This window comes from Solanum stenotomum, chromosome 5 (assembly GCF_019186545.1).
Source record: "Solanum stenotomum isolate F172 chromosome 5, ASM1918654v1, whole genome shotgun sequence".
NCBI lineage: Eukaryota > Viridiplantae > Streptophyta > Magnoliopsida > Solanales > Solanaceae > Solanum > Solanum stenotomum.
The window spans coordinates 46397213-46406269 of NC_064286.1; the positions used below are offsets into that span (position 1 = coordinate 46397213).

A 9057-nucleotide genomic window follows, 5' to 3' on the forward strand; every position below is an offset into this window, starting at 1 on the left:
GTAATGTGAGAGGTGTAAGCCCTAAAACACAGGACGTCAGTCTCATCGATCTGTTGAGCGTAAGTCTCATGCATAGTCACAAAAATATCTATTACTTATGTTAGATCACAATTTTTTTAAAAAAAATATCTCTCTTTCTTAAATTTCATATTCAGTTAAATTACATCATGTAAATCAAAACGAAGAAAATATAATTTATTTAAGTATCCATTCATCAAAAATAATAGAGAGAAGTATTGAAAATACCACCTATACTCGACACGAACTATTAACTTCATCTCCAAACAATTGACACTATTAAAAACACCCTTTTACTTAGCCAGGTGAACTTAAATATAAACCAAATTTGCAATATAAGTGAAATACACACTAAATTCTTGCTAAGTTTAAAGATGTTTTCAACCGTTCTCTTGATACTTTTATTAAGAGTCTCATGTCCCTACAAGATCTTGAGACCACTCACTATGTCATGTGACGAATGAAGGAAATATCTAAATTTAAATTTTTAGTAAGTCAAATAAAAAAATATTTTTAAGACGATCAATAATTTAAAGACAAAACTAATAATTTATACTAATTTTAAGAGTGTTTACGATATTTCTCTCTCCAAATAATACTTATAATACTGATACATGAAATGATAAGTAACAACCTTCCAAACAAAGTTGGATCCCAATATTTTTAACTCCTGGTTTTGCAAATTTAGTGACAAAAAAGGAGGCAATTTAACCAACATAACAAACAAAACAATTCCCTTACACGTGTCACTTAACGCCATTTAAACAAAACCATCCTTCCCGTGAAATTCTTATGTTTATTTTGTAACCCCCAAACGGAAAAACGCAATAAGCATTTGCAAATCGCCGTCTAAAACGACCTGACTTCTCTCTCTATATATATAACCCATCCATCCCACCTCTCTTCACTAATCGCTTGATTTCTCTGCTACACCGTCGCCGGATAGCGAATTTCACGGTAAGAATTGATCGGTTTATTTTGTTTTTACAGAGATTTGATATGTTTATATATTTTGGAATTTGTTGTATGTACTTATTTGAGCTGTAGAATTTGTTTGATGAATGGATATGTGTGATTGACTAGGTTTAGAGATAAGTAATGGAAATTCTGAGGTTTCTGGGGAGATGATTGCTGATTATTTTTATTTTTATCATTTTATTAGTTTTTTGGATCTCTATGACCTCCGTTGTGTTTGATACATTTTTAGGTTTTTTTTTTTTTTGCAACAGGGACTCACTCCGTAATAGTGATTTCTTGTAAATTAGTTAGATGTGATTGAGTTTTTTTTTTTTATAATAGAATTGGTGAAATGGATCTTAGCTTTAGTTCGGGGATCTGATTTAATGGATATTTTGCTTTATTGTGTAATAATTATCACGAATGATAACATGTTATAAGATTTGTTGAATTTGGTTTTGCTGAACAGTAATGTTTGTGTTGACTCTTCAGCATGAAGTTCTTTCAGTTTGTGCTTTTTTGTAGTTACTAACACGGAGAATAACTGTTTTATCATATTCAGTGAGTTGGATTTCATCGAACAATAGTGTTTGTGTTGACTGTACTGTTTGTAATTCTTCACTAGGAAGGTTCTTTTCTTTTATGGGATTATTCTCTTCTAATGCCTTGTTGTTGAAGTATGTTAGACCTATAGAATTTTACAAAATTGGAAATCGCAGTTCCGTTTTGAGCTGAAAGTGATCTTTTAAAAATGGGAAATTTATTTTCTAGTGGAATGTTATATTGGTATTTTCAATGAATATTTTTTTCTCTTCTAAGAGGCATCTCTTCCCAGATTTTCAGCATTAACTGTTGCTACTTTCTTCATAAATTTTATTTTATTGGGTGTGAGAGTGTTGTATTGGGTGACTTGGTGGCGCAAGCATGATGTATGCCGATCTCTGTACAAAACTTGAATGGGTTTAACAATGCAAGCAACCTGGAAAATATCCATGTTGAGTTTGGAGATTGGCTCTTGAATGCCTAAAAGTGTCCAATTAATATGGCATGTATGAAAGCATTGTGACTCAAACCCTTCACATGCTATGTGTTCAATATGAAGGATAATTCGTGATGCGTTCTTGTGTACCAAAAAGATTTTGCTGCGATAGTTAAAATGCATATGTGCTTTGCTTTCGATAGTTTTGATTTTTTGACTTCATTCTTTTTTGTTGTTTCAGAAAATTTAACTCTCAAATTTGAATCGTGAAGTAATATGCTGGCATTTTCATTGGTCTGACTGATAGCTGCCCAAGTAATGTATGCTTTGCGTGTAAGCAAGCATGGGTTCCGCTTGCTGTGTTACTGCTAGAGATAGAGCTTTTCTAGATGAATCAAGCTGCGAAAATTTGCAGAGAAATGTTCGCCAATCTCCTACATGGAGCTTTCGGTGGGATAATCGGGGACGAGTGGCTGGGGAGGAGACGCCAGTGAATTGGTCTTCCGATGGAATTGGTGGCAATGACGGATTAGAATTTAAATCTGGAACAACTATAGGAACAGTGTATGCATCTGAAGAGGGTAGTCCATTGGATAGTTTCAGATCACTTGCATGGCAGAAGTCACCAGTTTCTGAAAGAAATAATCGAAACTTTTCACTTCCTTTATTGGGTTAGTACTTGCATTGCTCTCCCTTTTGCTTTTGTATGAAACAAACTAATAAATACGTAACAACTAGGTGATTGTGCAAATTGAAGAGAAATAAGATGTCAAGTTCTGATTGCAAATGATGAATTTGAATCGCCTTTTCTTTTTCCCTTTTTCAACTTTGTGAAATATGAGAATACCTAATTGGATGGCATAATGGTGGATGCTTTGTCATCCTGTGTGGGAAATGTGGAGGCAAAACTTTATCAAAGATCACGAGTCCTCGTCAGGAAGAACTAATCAGCTAATACTAGCAGACCAAATTCTCACACGAGAGATGTTCATTAGGTTTAAATGTAGAGAAGGGTTATGTATAGAGTTGATTTTAGGTTAAAAACAGGAGGTAGAGAGCACTGAAATGAAATATGTTGCATGTATGTGCTTCTCGGATTTTACAATTGTTTAGCCATACAATGAGCTTCCTTTTTATTGTGAATTTTGTTTGGGTGTCAAGTGCTCTACAAGTGAGCTTTGTTGCTTCTGAGATGTCTAGATTTGTCATAGAGAAGATTGAGCTGCTGGCAGTGGTGAATGATGGCTACTCTGTCTTGATAAGAGGATATTATCAAATGATGAAGTTAAGTAGTGGAGGGGGTTGAAAATATAGACTATTTGCATGTTCTCCAATTGGGGAGGTGCTAGTAGCTTAAGCTGAAAATGTAGTTTCTTATGCTTCTTGTGGTGCTGCTATGATCAACTTTTTTAGATCATGGAGCATATGAAATATTTTGTTTGAAAGGTGGTTGTTAAAATTAATAGCTACTTGTCACTTGCTTTATCTAAGGATAAAGAATACTTTAAGTTGTCACTTGCTTAATTATAGGGTTGTTGGTTGTTACTTTTGAGTTTTCGGGAACAGAAATATTAGGTTTTGTTGGAATGTCCTCTGCTACCCCTTCAAAGTTGAGATCAAATATTTGTTCTCAAAGAAACTCGCAATCTCCAAGTTTTCTTGTATGCCTCATATATATGCCTTGCATTTGTATTTTTATTAGAGTGAAGTATAACATTAGTTAAATATGATGAGTACTTTTTCATTTTCTTGCTTATGTAGACTGCTATTTTCCTCAACCTTTAGGAAATGTCAACCCTACCTCTTTACTCTGAGAAGATCAATTGCTAAAGTACACTTCTCCTCTATTTTGGACCGCCATTTTTTAGTCAGAAATTTTTATGAACAATGGTCAATCTTTGTTGATATCAAAGAAGCACTAAGTTAATGCATCAAAACATAGTTGCAGTTCACGTTAAGTAGTTACTGTATCAATAATGCCATTTACATTCTCTTGCAAGGCTATCTATGCCTCCTTTTTTTGCCATAAAAGTTTCTCTCTATCCAGTCTATCCACCATACAGCCTGAGGAATAGTGTTCCAACTGTAACTTGCATTTTTATTGAGATCTCTTTTACTCCCAAATTTTTGAAACTCTACCGTCGAGTTATGCATTGACAAGCTAATTCTCAGGATGTTTAGAAAAGGACTCCAGATTTGAGAGGTAACTGTACAGTGGAAAAATAGATGATTCAAATCCTCTGATTGCTCCTCTCATAACGAACATTTACTGCATAAATGGAACCCTTCCTCTGGAGTTTGGGTGGCTGAGGCTCTAAGCATCATTGGCTACCACCAAATAAAGTAATTCACCTTGAATGGAGCCTGTTGCCCCAAATTTTCTTCCATGGCTACGAACTTGTGTCAGGAGGAGTTAACTACTTATAGCTAGATTGGCTGAGAACAAGCCTATGGAATGTTTCATTTACTCTGGGGGACCAGACTTGTTTAGAGCTGTAAACATGATGTTAGGTTCAAAAGTCACAACAAAAGACTTGTATGTTCTATCTCCCAAACATAACAATGTCCTGTAAAGAATGAGGTTCCAATTTAATGTGATCCAGCAGTAGCATTTTACTGAGACGTATAGTGTACAAATCTGGAAATTGATCCACGAGAGGAGAAGTCCCCAGCCAGTCTTCCCAAGGTTAATCTGTTCATCATCCTCCAAAAGTGATCTTGTGTTGGAAAAGAATTCTCTCAGAATGATCTAATGAATTTCCATCAAACTGTGCCATGCAGAGCATTCTTAATTTTGTCATCTAGTGATCTAATAAAGAATATTTATCTTTCACAATTCTCCTCCATAGGGCATTGTTATCTTTATTAGATCTTCTCAACCATTATATAATAAGTCTTCTTTGTATGTTTCCAAATCTTTTTACTCCTGGACCGCTCTATCTCTTATCTGCGGCGACTCCATTTACCAGACTAACCTTCGTCTGTTTGTTACCTTGCCAAAGAATATTATTTTTTCAGCTTGTTCAATCTGTCAATGACCAAACTGGGGGACGGAAATAGGAGAATAGTGTTAGTAGGGTATTGAGTACACTATTGATGCCAATAAATCTACTGCCCAAGGAAAGATGTTGACATTTCGGATTTGAAAGTCTTTTTTCCACCTTCACTAGAATGCAGCCCCAAATAGAAATAGACATGAATTTTCTCCCAAGGGTAATCCCAGATATATGGGAAGGTTTCCTATATTGCAATTTAAGATGTAGACCAGTCATTTAATGTTGGGAACAATGTCTACAGGAAACTGGAAGGTTTTTGAGAAATTAATATGACTACCAATAATCATTCTGAAAAAAAGAACTTGTTGCTCTTCAGCTTCACAAGAAATCAAAGTATCATATGAACATAAAATGTGAGAAGTGTTCAAACCTCCTCTGTGGTCTGCTGCATAACCTTTCATCCAACTGAGGTGAACAACTTTTGAGAACAATTTACTTGGTCCTTCCATAACAAGAATAAAAGAGGATGGAGACAGGGGATCGTGTATATATAACTCCAACATCTCATAAGTAATTGAGTATTTTCTACTTTTCCTAACATCTCATCATAAATTAGTCATTTCTATTATTTTATTTGGTAAAAATGTTCACACTTTATTGAGTTTTCTTCTCCATCAGGTACTTATCATCCCCCTCCACCCCTCCCCCCTTTTTGACTTTTTTAATACTCCCTCTGTCCCAATTTATGGGACGCTTTTTGTTTTTCGAGAGTCGGTTTATGTTTGACCGGTAATTTGTGCATGTAATCTTCAAATTTTTTGTTTGAATCTCGAAATCCGAAAAGTGCCACATAAATTGGGATGGAAGGAGTATTCATGTATTTGTGTCAAAGCAAGGTTTTGTGTCTTTTAACTGCATTTGGGTGATCATGATGCGATTCAATACATGTATCAGTTTAATTTTTATTTTTCATGCATGATAGTTAATTTTAGGAGCTAAGTTCTTTTATTATAGTATGTATTTTGTATAAGTTAAAGTACTACAATGTCGCTAAAGTAACATCAAATTTGCAATATTTTCTAACCTCAACTTATGAGTCATTATGTTTTTTGTGTGTTCTGATTTTTATTTTATAGCATAGAGAAAGTCCAATAGTAGATGTATCATTTAAAATTTATCATTTGCAATACAAAATTTGTATTAAATATTTTAAGATAAACGTTCAATGCATGTTCATTTAAAATTTATCATTTGCAATACAAAATTTGTATTATATATTTGAAGATAAATGTTCAATGCATGTTACCAGAGACTAGTTCCTCTATAAGCAGGAAAGGAGTCATGAGCAACTCCATTGATAAGAACAGAGAATCTTGTTGATCTCATCTGGAAGCAATTCTTGAATGTTGCTTTTTATAGATGAAAGTAGTCGGGATTCTCTAGTGTGTACCACATAAAGTCCTAGTTGAGGTGATCATAGGCCTTTTCTATGTCCAACTTACGTAGAATCCCAGGAATTTCAGTTATTTTCCTCACATCTACACATTCATTAGCTATAAGTATGGCATCCATGATTTGCCTGCCCTTAATGAATGCCAATTGATGTGTATCCACCAGCTTTGACATCACTTTCTTGAGTCTTTCTGTTAGGACCTTGGATATGATCTTGTAGACACTGCTAATCAAGCTGATGGGCCTGAAGTCCTTCAATTCTGTTGCCCCCATCTTTTTTGGGATCAAGGTTATAAATGTAGCATTGAAACTCTTTTCAAAATAGCCTTGACTATGGAAGTTCTGAATGGCTGCTATCACCTCTACCTTCACCACATCCCAACAATGTATGAAAGAAGCCATGGTAAAACCATCTGGACCAGGAGCCTTATCTCCTGCATAATCACAAACACATTCTTTAATTTCTTGTTCTCCAAATTGACTTTGAAGAAGGAGGTTGTCTTCTTCATTGAGCACAACTTGTTCTCTGGGGCTAAATTGGGGTCTCCAGTGTTCATTCTCTCTGTAAAGGTTTTGGTAGAAACCTGTGATCTCCTCCCTAATTGTTATTGAGTCTGTGACATTAGTTCCATTAATCAGAAGACTGTCAATGTTGTTGTATCTCTTGCGACTGTTTGCTATTCTGTGGAAAAACTGTGTGTTTTTGTCACCCTCTTTCAACCATATAGCCCTGGATCTTTGCCTACATGCTACTTCTTCTCTTTTTGCCACTTCCTCAAACTCTACTGACAGGACAGCCCGCAGATATGATTCATCTTCAGACAAGCACCTTTGTTCATGGATCATATATAACTCATAAAGTTGATTCAAGATGTTCTGTTTCTGTAAACCTAGATTACCTTGTACAGTTTTGCTCCATTCTTTCAGTTTTACTTTGAGAGCCTTCATCTTGCAAGCTAGAATGTCATCTGGTCTACCCACAAAAATTTCGGAGTCCCACCACCCCTTAACTCTCTCTTTGAAATTTTCAGTTTGCAACCACCAATTTTCGAATTTAAAATACGACTGTGACCTCTCCCAATTTCCACATTCTAGTAGCAGCGGGTTATGGTCTGAGGTGACTCTAGGCATAAGAGTTTGTTTGATTTTCTTGAATGATATCTCCCATTCTTCTGAAAATAGGAACCTATCCAATCTTGCTGCTGTAATGTGCCTATCTCCTTTTCTCCAAGTAAAGCTGCCACCTATGAGTGGTGGGTCTACTAATTCCATGTCCTCAATGAAATCTGAAAAATCCTCCATAGCTTTGGTGATTCTGTTACAATTCTTCTTAGAAGGGAACCTCACAACATTGAAATCCCCTGCAATCACCCAAGGGCCATTAAATAGACTCCTTACTGCTCCTAGTTCCCCCCAAACCTCTTCCCTTTCCTCTCTGTTGTTTGGAGCATAGACACCTGAAAGGTGCCAGCTGAAATTCTGTGTTTTCCCCCTAAATCTTACAGTAATACAGTAAGCCCCTACCTCACAAACCTCTCCCTCCCATATGTTGTTGTCCCATAGAATGATAATCCCCCCTTTGGTACCTCTGGCTTCCAATTGTGTGCGATTTACCCCTCTATTCGCCCATAGTTCTTTAATTGTCTCCCTTATATCACCTCTTAATTTAGATTCCTGAAAACAATAGACATCTGCCTTCCATTTGTGTACCATGTTCTTGATCATCAGCCTCTTCCCAAGATCATTGAGGCCTCTCACATTCCATGACACTATGTTAACCTTCATTAAGGTTGCTCACAAAACACCCCCCTCTACTTCTTGTTCCAAAGCTAATGAAATTGCTGGTTGGTTCCAGGTTTTTAAGCTTCTTTGAAACCTTTTCTTTTGGAGTCATTGGCACTATTGCCCCTGATATCTCATCTATTACTTGTCTTTTGCCATCGATTTTCATGAATAATTTCAAAGCCGCCTCCTCACAGCCTTGAAAGTGGACTCCAAATTCCTTACTCAGTTCAATTATATTCTGTTGAACCCACATGGGAATCATTTTCTCAGATTCTGTTGTGCCTTCACCCACTGTTGAGTTTAGAGGTAAAATATCCTCTACTGTGTCATCCCTCTCCTCCTTCTCTTCCAACTGTAAATTCTCCCCTGCTTGCGTAGCGAAGTTCTCCTTGTCGTCCATCTGGATTATAGACATCGCATCATCATCGCTTTGCTCTTCGGCCAGTTCAAGACTATTGTAAGCCTCTACGATGGTTCCTGGGCTGTTTACTAACTCATCTTCCAAACCCATTGACAATAGTTTATTAACTTCTATCTCAATTTGGACTGGGTCTGAAGTCTTTGTTACATTAGGCCCAACTCTGTTGTTATAATTTCTGCTGAACTGGGCCAACGGGTCCAGGCCCAACCTTTCTTTGCCCTTTGTTTGATTTGTAAGTGTCCAGTCACGTGTTAGGGTTAGTGTTTCAAAAAAATTTGAACAACCCACGTGTTCCTCTGTTTGTTCAGTTGTTTCCAGTACGGATAAAGACTTTTCAGAGCCCAGTATTATCCGTTGGTTTGAAGACTTGCCCACTGGATCAGCTCCGGCGATCTCCTTCTCTTCTCCGGCATAAAATCTCACCAGCGCCTCATTCCAGATTTGGATGA

General features: G+C 36.5%; 1 long non-coding RNA gene across 1 annotated transcript; it reads left to right on the forward strand.

Annotated features, from left to right (window-relative positions):
- Positions 1 to 844: 844 nt before the first annotated feature.
- LOC125864522 (uncharacterized) lies at positions 845 to 4157 on the forward strand. The gene is made up of 2 exons (XR_007446238.1): positions 845 to 975; positions 2196 to 4157. It is a non-coding gene; the product is annotated as an uncharacterized LOC125864522 (long non-coding RNA).
- Positions 4158 to 9057: the final 4900 nt, after the last annotated feature.